The sequence below is a fragment of the Callospermophilus lateralis genome, chromosome 10 (genome assembly GCF_048772815.1).
Source record: "Callospermophilus lateralis isolate mCalLat2 chromosome 10, mCalLat2.hap1, whole genome shotgun sequence".
In the NCBI taxonomy this organism is placed as follows: domain Eukaryota; kingdom Metazoa; phylum Chordata; class Mammalia; order Rodentia; family Sciuridae; genus Callospermophilus; species Callospermophilus lateralis.
In genome coordinates, this window is record NC_135314.1 from 86,490,519 (window position 1) to 86,500,998 (window position 10,480).

Consider the following 10,480-nt stretch of genomic DNA (forward strand, 5'->3'; position numbering starts at 1 on the left):
TCTTTTTCTTTTGTACTAGGGATTGAACCCAGGGACACTTTACCACTGAGATATGTCCTGAGCCCTTTTTATTTTTAGACAGGGTCTCAGTAAGTTGCTTAGGGCTTCGCTAAATTGCTAAGGCTGGCCTTAAACCTGCAATCCTCCTGTACCAGCCTCCTGTGTTGCTGGGATTGCAGGTGTGCACCACTATGCCTAGCAAAAACTAACATTAATTCTTTAATATCCTCTAATACTGTAATTTGACTGCGGGACAAATGTCCTTTTTCAATTGTTTTGTTCAAAACCAAGATCCAAATAAATTCCATCCGTGAAATCTACTTGTTATACCTCTTTAGTCTGATTTAACCTCAAGAAACACTTTTCCACTTTTTATATGTCATTGATTTGTAGAAGATGAATCTACATTTTTTTACTTTCAAAATTGTTTTTAAATTTCACGTTTGTTACCAAATCAACCAAAACCAGTACTACAGAACCTTCAGAGCTAAAGAAAGATCACATTCCCAGTTAAATATTCCCAACTGTCCAGATAGTGGTGACATTTTCAGCTTGACGTGACAAGATGATCAAATCTGGGTGCCATTTTCATGTGTAATTCCTGATAGACCCAGCTCGGTTCTCCTCCAGTGTGTCTTTTTGGAGTTGTATCTGATTTTATTACCGGTTTTCATTTAAGTGCACTGGGAAATGGGTCAATTTTGCTTTTGTTTCTTGCCTAGGAATCGCTTGATTCTCAAAGTTTTGTGAGAAAATATGGTGAGGAACAGACTCAAGTGCACATGCAGCAATGGCAAGAAAAGACCAAGAACGGGATGAGGGCAGAAGTACTTTCAAATGCTTTAAGTACCCCCACCCACCCCAAATAGAACTCCAAAGATCTGCACTTAAAAAATCTTGTAATCCCTGCTGCTGGGTGGGTGGGGCACACCTGTAATCCAGCAAGGCAGAGACTGAAGCAGGAGTATCACAAGTTTGAGGCCAGCTTCAGCAGTTTAGTTTAATTTTGAGATAGGGTCCCCAAATTTTTTTTAAATAAAAAAAAAGTTTTAAAAATGGTTTTTCAAAAGCTTGGTGGTGGTTAAACACCTCTGGATTAAGTGTTTCTCTCTCTCTCTCTCTCTCTCTCTCTCTCTCTCTATATATATATATATATATATATATATATATATATATATATATTGTATCTGTAAGCCTTTGTTTTAATGAATAAATATTTTTTAGTTTTTGGTAAACTAAAAGTAAAATAAATATCTTTATTTTACTTTTATGTGGTGCTGAAGATTGAATCCAGTGCCTCAGGTATGCTCTCTGCCACTTGAGCCATAACCCCAGGCCACGAATATATTTTTATTTTTTATTTTTTTTAAAGAGAGAGTGAGAGAGGGGAAGGAGCGAGAGAGAGAGAGAGAGAGAGAGAGAGAGAGAGAGAGAGAGAATTTTTTTTAATATTTATTTTTTAGTTATCAGTGGATACAACATCTTTGTTTGTATATGGTGCTGAGGATGGAACCCGGGCCGCACGCATGCCAGGCGAGCGCACTACCGCTTGAGCCACATCCCCAGCCCACGGATATATTTTTAACTCCATAATATTAGGCAGATTCTTGTTTTCGAAGGATAAACAAAATATTACTGAATACAACACAGGTAATTCAATCACATTTTTTCCCCAGCTGATCACTGTGAAAATTGAAGGTTAAACAAAGGTCAAGAGTTTCTTATCCAATGTATATATCTCACTTTCTTCCTTATAAACTACATTCTGACCAAAGACTGAAAAAAATGTCTAATTTAAAACTTATGCTTTCTAGTCCCTTTTACAGATGGGGTGTATTAAAGCACAGGGGGATACATACAGGCAAAGGGAGTTGTGAGGGGCTATGGGAACAATCCTTTTAAAAAGGGAGACAAAACCAGGTGCGATGGCACAAGCTTGTAATCCCAGAAATCTGGGGGGCTGAGGCAGAAGGATTGTAAGTTTGAGCCCAGCGTCAGCACTACCAAAAAATAAAGGGCTGAGGGTGTGGCTCAGTGGTAAAACTCCTCTGAGGTTCAATCCCAGTACCAAACAACAACAACAACAAAACAGTCTCACAGTTTCTAGAGAGAGATGGATCTTAAAAATATTTTTTAAATGCTGAAGTTAACTCATAATCATATAAATACAAAATACAAATTAAAACCACCCAGAGCTATCATTTTTCATTGTCAGTTTGGCATAAATCCAAAAAATTGACAATCTCTTTTGAAGAGATTGCAAGGGAATAGACAATTTCATTGAAACAAAGTGATATAAGCTGTCAGTGAAAGATTTGGATAATACAAGCAAAAGTTACAGATAAATTTATTGTTTGACTGATAAATCCCACTTCTATAAATTTGTCCTAAAAACACACTAGCACAAAGAAAATCACATAAGCACAAAGTGTGTTTGTGTTATGTATGTATGTTCTGAAACAGAATTATAACATTATCCAATGTGGTGCTAATTATATGAAGAGGAAATACATAAGAGAACTGTGTTCTTTTAAATGGAGAGGGTGGGCTGGGGATGTTTGTATTTAGCATTCAAAAGGCCCTGGATTCAGTTTCTATATTTTGCTTAAAATAGTATAATGTTTATAGCAATAAGCTATGGTAAATTGCATATGTTATTGTAATACTTAAAACAAACACTAAAAAAGTGTATAAGGTAATATACTAAAATAAACACTATGAATAAATCAAATTGTAATTCCAAAATTGTCCAAATAATCCATAAGAAGACAGGACAAGAAAAACAGAGGAAAGAGAAAACAATTTTAAAATGGCAGATTTAAGTTCTGACATATCAATAATTGCTTTCAATGTAAACGGTCTCAGTACGTATCATTAATACAGAAATCAGCAGTGAGTGGACTTTTAAAAAATTAATCCAATAATATTCTGGTATAATAAACTTACTCAAACTCAATGGCATAGTTGGACTGAAAATAAAAAGAAAAATGAAAATAGCTTAATGGTTATTTGATTTTTTGGTATGCTTTTGCTAACATTATTTATATGGAGCAATAATTCTTACCAAATTTCTATAAATAGTGAAGATTCAATATTAGTTTTATTTTCTGCCAAAGCCCTTGATCCACTTTTAAAATAAATGCTTAATTTTAGAATAGCTTTAGATTTGCAGAAAAGTTGCACAATGCAAAGATAGTGTATAGAGTTCTTGTACACTCCCCACCCAGTTTCAACAGTTTTTGATATCTTACATTACTATAGTATCTTTGTTTCAACTGCTAAGCCAATAATGATGTGTTGTTATTAACTAGAAAAATAGTACAGGTGGTGGTGCCTGTCTGTAATCTGTGACTTGGGAAGCTGAGGCAGGAGGATCAGAAGTTCAAGGTGAGGAGTAGCAATTTAGTTAGGCCCTAATCAATGTAGTGAGACCCTGTCCCCAAATGAAAAATAAAAAGGACTGAAGATGTAGCTCAGTGGAAAAGTTCCCTGGGTTCAATTCCAAGTACCCAAAAATAAAAACAAATAAGCAAAATTATATATTATATAAATACACACACACACGTTTCTGAAAGTAGTCATTTTAAATTTTAAAAAAAAGAAATAGAAAAGAGAAGTGATTATAATTCCTACCTCACAGAGTTTTCCATATTAGGAAATATCAACATTATTTATTTTTGGAATGCATAAACACAATATCTTTATTTTACTTTTATGTGGTGCTGAAGATCGAATCCTAGGAATCGCTTGATTCTCAAAGTCTGTGTTTATGCTACTCACTCGGAAATATGAGATTGAATAAGACAAAGTTCCTACCTATGAGAATCCAGTAGTTTTAAGGATTGGACAAATGTTACCTGGGCTGGGGATGGTGGGGGAGGGAGGGCTTCTTGGAAGACTAGTAGGTACCAGCAAAGGGACAAAGAGTAGGGAGGTTGTCAGGCAGAAGAACAAACAAACAACATGTTTTGACCATTATAGAAAAAAGGGTAAAATTAAAGTAGGATGTGTTCACAAACTGACAAAATATCCACAGGCCATGTCTAGTAGGGCTTTGTATGTTTCACTAAGAAGTTCAGATTTTATCCTATAACCTATAGGAAGTCATTGATAAGTGGAGGATTAACCATCAGATTTGCATTTTAATGGTGATTTCTAGTAAGAATGGTGTGAGTTAAGAGTTGTTCCTCATCACCAGGCACAGTGGTGCACTGCATGCCTGTATTCACTGTAATCCCAGTGACATGGGAGGCAGAACGCTTACAAATTCAAGGCCAGCTTCAGCAACTTAGTGAGACCCTGTCTCAAAATAAAATAAAAAGGTCTAGAAATGTAGTGCAGTGGTAGACCACTTACCTAGAACGTGCAGTGCAAGGCCTTGGGTTTGATTCTTATCATCACAACCAAAAAAAAAAAAAGTTGCTTCCCTGGAGATAGAAGAGTTAGAAACTATTGTATTATTTTAGGTGAAAGATAATAAAGATCTTGAACAAAAGGGTAATAGTATTAAGGACCCAAGAGTGGGACATATTCAAGAAATATTTAGCCTGGATGTGGTGACACATGGCTGTAGTTCCAGCCACTTTGGAGGCTGAGGTGGGAAGACTTGAGTCCAGAGTTGGAGACCAGTTTGGGTAGATGTCTCAAATAAATAAATAAATAGGAGGTAAAAAGAGCCAAAACTTGGTGATAACAGTTTGGAGGTGATGTTTGGAGGTGAGAAAGAGGGAAGAGTTTAGGATGAATTTCCAAGGTCTGGTTTGTGTATGGGATGAAATGATGCACTGTCACAGGAAATGCAGGAGGGGGAGCAAGCCTGGCAGGCAAACACAAAAGATCAGTTTAGTTTGGTCTCATTTAATTGGACATGCAGTTGGTGCTTGCTGGGCAGGTCTAACACCCTAATATGTTGTAGAAGGACCAGATCTGGGAACAGACATACATACATCCTGAGGATTCAGGATCTGACAGGATGTCAGATTTATGATTCCTCTTCCAGTTGCTTTTTCTGCTATTAATACTATTAGGAGCTGTTCCAGGTGATAGAAATTTATTTTCAACATTCTTAGACAATAGAATATTGATTCACATGCCATTGGGAAATAAAGAACAGAAGGAATATAACTTGTGGCAATCTTAGAAAGAGAGAGGTGGAAAATATTTTAGTACCTGGAAAGTAGACATATAAAAGTTAACTTATTCAGCAGACAATAGAAAATTGAATTCTGTCCAAGTTCACCAGCCAGGGATCACTAGGAACACTACTGGGGTTAATGTTTATTAATTTGCTGCAGCAAGGGAGAACACACCTCAGAAGAATATCAGAACCATTTCAGTAAAGGGAAGCAGTCCGGAATTTCTTACAGGGTTGTAAGGAGGAATTAGAGAAGAGGGGTGCCACCTCTTGATAAGAATATAGTCAAGAAGTAGGAAAATTTCAACAATTGGATATTTCAGAATTTTTTTTCTCAAGAGGCTCAGGAACACAACCAGACTGGGTACTGGGGATTGAACCCAGGGTCTTCCACTGAGCCGCATCCCCATCTTAGTCATTTTTGCAACGGTGGTATGCCTGCACATAGAAGCCATCCAGTGACGTTAGGATCTTTTTCAGCAACACAGCCAGTGAGGGAATTGGGCTGGCATTGGGAGCTTCCCTTAGCACTCTCAGGGTGACGGACCTCCTGATGAACATGACCTTCCCCTCTGCTCTGCTAGAAAGGTCCTGTGCAGAAGTACCCAAATGGGCATAATTTCTTAGGAACTACCTACCCCAGCTTTATCCTATTTTGGTGAAGAACTTTCTATGGAACTTCTTTGATATTTTCTGATATAAATAAAGCAAACTCAGGCTCCTTCCTTCTTAGAAGCTGGACCTGTCTGGTCAGCTTGCCCATTCTGCCCTTGCTTTGAAACTACTTCCTGTGTTCCACGGTTATTTTGCTGTTCTAATTTTCTAAGCTTTTATTTCTCAACCAGCCCATTCCAAAAGAGGGGGACCCCATTACATCACCAGCGCAGGATGTGGGCAGTACATAGACACACTGTGTGACCTTCCCTTGAAAATATTGACACAGGATATCAATATTTATAGCAGCACAATTCACAATAGCTAAACTGTGGAACCAACCTAGATGCCCTTCAGTAGATGAATGGATAAAAAAAGTGTGGCATATTTACACAATGGAATATTACTCAGCAATAAAAGAGAATAAAATCGTGGCATTTGCAGGTAAATGGATGGAATTAGAGAAGATAATGCTAAGTAAATTTAGCCAATTCCAAGACACCAAATGCCAAATGTTTTCTTTGATATAAGGAGGCTGATTCATAGTGGGATAGGGAGAGGGAGCATGAGAGGAATAGACGGACTCTAGATAGGGAAGATGGGTGTGAGGGGAAAGGAGGGGGCATGGGGTAATTAATGATGGTTGAATGTGATGATAAGTATTATGAAAGTACATGTATGAAGACATGGATTGGTGTGAATATACTTAATATACAATCAGATATATGAAAAATTGTGCTCTGTATATTTAATAAGAATTGTAATGCATTCTGCTGTTATTTATTTTTTAAAAATCAATAAAAAAAAAGAAGAAAAAAAGGAAAATATTGTTTAGGTTCTGTTAAGAACATATCACAGAGAAGTCAGACGTGGTGGCACATGACCATAACACTAGAAACTCAGGAAGCTGAGGCAGGGAGGATTGCCAGTTTGAGGCCAGTCTCAGTAATATAGCATGGCCCTAAGCAACTTAGTGAGACCTTGTCTCAAAATAGAAAATAAAAAGTGCTGTGGATGTGGCTCAGTAGTAAAGCATCACTGAGTTCAATCCCCTGTACCAAAACCAAACAAACAAAAAAATTTAAAAAGAATATATCACAGCATATCATAACCAGCAGTGATGATTTTCATTTTTTTAAACCTAACTGACTGCAAGAGGATGACACCCAAAAGCAGGCCCAATTTCACAGCAGAATTCTGGAAAGGTACAAATTAGATACAACAAACCATGGGTATGAGCAGAACTGAAAACTTGAGGAAGTCTACACAACAATGAAATCTGTAGAAGACTTTCTACAGTTAGATCTCAAGAATTCATTCTCTGTGTTGCAAGGGTACAACTCCCTACCCCCAAAGAAGACTGAAGGATTACTCTCTAGAGAAGTTGATTCAGGAATAAGAGAAATAACAAGCATAATGGAGCTACTATTTAGAATGCAAAAGGAGGAAAGCTTTGCACAGAATAATTAGACTTCAGTCTCCTTCCCTGACTCCGCTGTGAGAAGATTGACTTTTAGACTTAGGAATAAGTCTTGGGTAACCATTTCATCCAAGGAAAAAATGTACAGAGATGGACAATGGAGAATAGCAGGCCCCAAGGCAAACAGCTGGTCCCAATCTGATCACCTTACCATCAGGCCTACCACTTAGCTTCCAACTACATTTAGAGTGCCTTTGTCATAAAAAATGGGGAGCACCTAAGGACCATAAGAGATGTAAGAAATATATTTAACATGGAAGAGAAATTTTTAAAAATGCTTTAAAAGACTGGTGTAAAAAAGACAATCCAGGGAATTGAAGAAGATATTGCATTCATGGAAAAAAAAAAAAAAAAAAAAAGAATACCCTAAAATAAGAACATTTGGCAGTCAAAAAAAAAAAAACAAAAAAACTTTTTGGTAATTAAAAATTGATTAGCTAGCCGAGTGTGGTGGTGCATGCCCATAACCCAGTGACTCAGGAAGCCAAGGCAGGAGGGTTACAAATTCAAGATCAGCCTCAGTAAGTTAGTGAGAGCCTCAGCAAGATCCTACCTCAAAATAAAAAATAAAAAGGACTGGGGCTATAGCTCAATGGTAAAGCTCCTCTGGGTTCAATGCCCCGTTTAAAAAAATAATTGCATAAGCCAGGACTAAGTGTGTGACCCAGTTGTAGAGTGCTTGTAGCATGTGCAATGGACTGAGTTCAATCCTCAGCACTGAAAAAAAGAAAGAAAAAAAAAAGATGTATTAGGTAACCTAAAAAATAAATTAATAGAAACTTTAGTAGATAAAATTGAAGAAATTTCCTTTAAAGTAGGAAGGAGGGAGGGGGAGAGAAAGACCGGAAGGAAGAGGAGGAGGGGGAAGAGGGAGAGGAGAGGGAGGAGGAAAGAAAAGAGAAGAATTTGTTCCAGAACCTCTGTGAATACAAAAATCTATGCATGCTCAGATATCTTTTATTTGCATATCATCTATGCACATCCTTCCTTTAAATTATCTCTAGATTACTTAATTTAAAGGGAGGCTGTGCATAGTTCACCATTTCTATAATTTTGTCATTTTGAATAGAAAGTCATATAAATGAAATGGTACATACATAATCTTTTGAAATTGGCTTTCTTCACTTAGCAAAATGCCCTAGCAATTCATCCAAGCTCTTGGGTGTATCAATAGTTTGTTCACTGTTATTGCTGAGTGCTATTCCATGGTATGAACATACCATAGTTTGTTGACCTATTCATGCTCTATAAAGCATTTGTGTTGTTTCTAAATTGGTGTTTGTGTGTGTGTGTGTGTTGGGGGGGGGATCCTATGTAACTATGCATAATATTTTTTTTCTTTGGTACCAGGAATTGAACCCAGGGGGGCTTTACCACTGAGCCTCATCCTAGCCCCTTTTTATATTTTATTCAGAGACAGGGTCTCACTGAGTTGCTTAGGGCCTTAGTTGCTGAGGCTGGCTTTGAACTCACTATTTTCTTACCTGCAGCCCCTGGGATTACAGTCATGTGTCAACGTGCCCAGCTATGTTTAACTTTTAAAGAAGTGATCAAATTGTTTCCAAACTGGCTATACTGTTTTATATTTCTACCGTTAGTGTATAAGGGTTTCATTTTTTCTAGGTTCTCCCAAAACTTGATATTTTCAGTTTTTTTTTTCTTCTTCTTCTTTTTTTTAGTTCTCACAATGCTAGTGGGAAGATAATGACATCTCACTGTGGTTTCAATTTGCACTTTCCTAATGACTGATGATATTGAGCAAACTCTCATGTGTTTGTCATATGTATATCTTTGGTAAAGTGTCTATTAAAATCTTTTGCCAATTGTTTTTTCATTTGAATCATTTTCTTATTATTTTTATAGTTGTAAGGCTTTTTGCTATATTCTGAACAGATTTTTTTTTTTTAATTTTTGCAGTAATGGGGATTGAACCCAGGAGCATTTTACCACTGAGCTACATCCTCAGCCCTGTTTACTTTTTTTTTTTTTTTTATTTTGAGACTTGATTTCCCTAAGTTGCCCATGCTGGCCCTGACCTTACCATTCTCCTGTCTCGGCTTCTTGAGTAGCTGAGCCTTAGACGTGAAATGTGGTCCCAGGCTGAACAGAAGTTCCTTAACAGATGCATCAGTGAGAATTCAATTAGAGAATCATAACCACTAGGGAGATAGTATGTTTTAAAAATTCCCACAAACACAGTGATTTTTTAAAAAATTTGGGCATTTGGCTTGATTATCAGATCTGGGGTCTGAGCCTACCCTATTCACAAGCTAATAAGTTACACTGTTACTATTTTATGGGTGCTGGCAGGATACATGAGACCCCTGGGTCAGCCACAAGGGATTTAGTATCTGTGACACAACAAATTGCATGAGAATCAGCACGTTTGGGTCAGTTTCCCTTGCTCCTCAAGTCCCACGAGGCAACGAGGACAACACTGGCGATTCTGCACGCACAGTGGGTTGCCTTGCAGATCGGTGCTGAGCCTGGGGGACTCACCACTCTTTACCAATTGGTAAACAGCTGCTCTTTTCCCAGGAGGGAGACCTTACTTCATCGTACAAGTTTGCTCCCTGTGGTCACGATCCTGAGAATTGGCCTGGATGAGCACACTGTGGGCCTTCTGTTGGCGGCATCCTCAGCAAGAATGTGCACGGAAGCTCAGGGCTTCTGGTGGCATGGACCTCTTCCACATCCATCCCTTGGTCTCCAAGGCCTTTGGGCATCAGGAGAACCATATACATTTGTATTCCTGAGATGGAAACACGGTTGTGTTGGTCCTTGTGTTTGAACACAAATGAAATAAGGGAGCACATTGAGGACCTGGCACCGATGGCCTCAGGCACAGAAGAGTTCAGCATCAGACTCGTCCACATAAGTTTTTGTGTTTTCACAGTACATGGACACGGAGGACAACTCAGTAGGGGGTCAGGTTGCCCTTCACAGCTGCTACTTAACGCAGAGGGACCACTTGACTAATTTGACAGACTCTGACAGTGAGCTCAGCAAACCAAGAGAACCTAGATTGTTCTCCCAGTGCTCCCTAGGGCCTAAGATATTCCCTAGCAGTTCCTCAGAAAGATAAACAGAATTATCACATGATTCATCAATTTTACTCTTAGATACATACCCAAGAAAGAATACTAAAAACCAATGCCCACACACACACACACAAAAGCAAACTTGTATTCAAACTTTCTGAACAGCATTGT

The 10,480-nt window shown here is 38.0% G+C and overlaps 1 pseudogene; it reads right to left on the bottom strand.

Moving 5' to 3' along the window:
• Positions 1–569: 569 nt before the first annotated feature.
• Positions 570–9,825, bottom strand: LOC143407892 (large ribosomal subunit protein eL39-like; annotated as a pseudogene).
• Between the last annotated feature and the right edge of the window lie 655 nt (positions 9,826–10,480).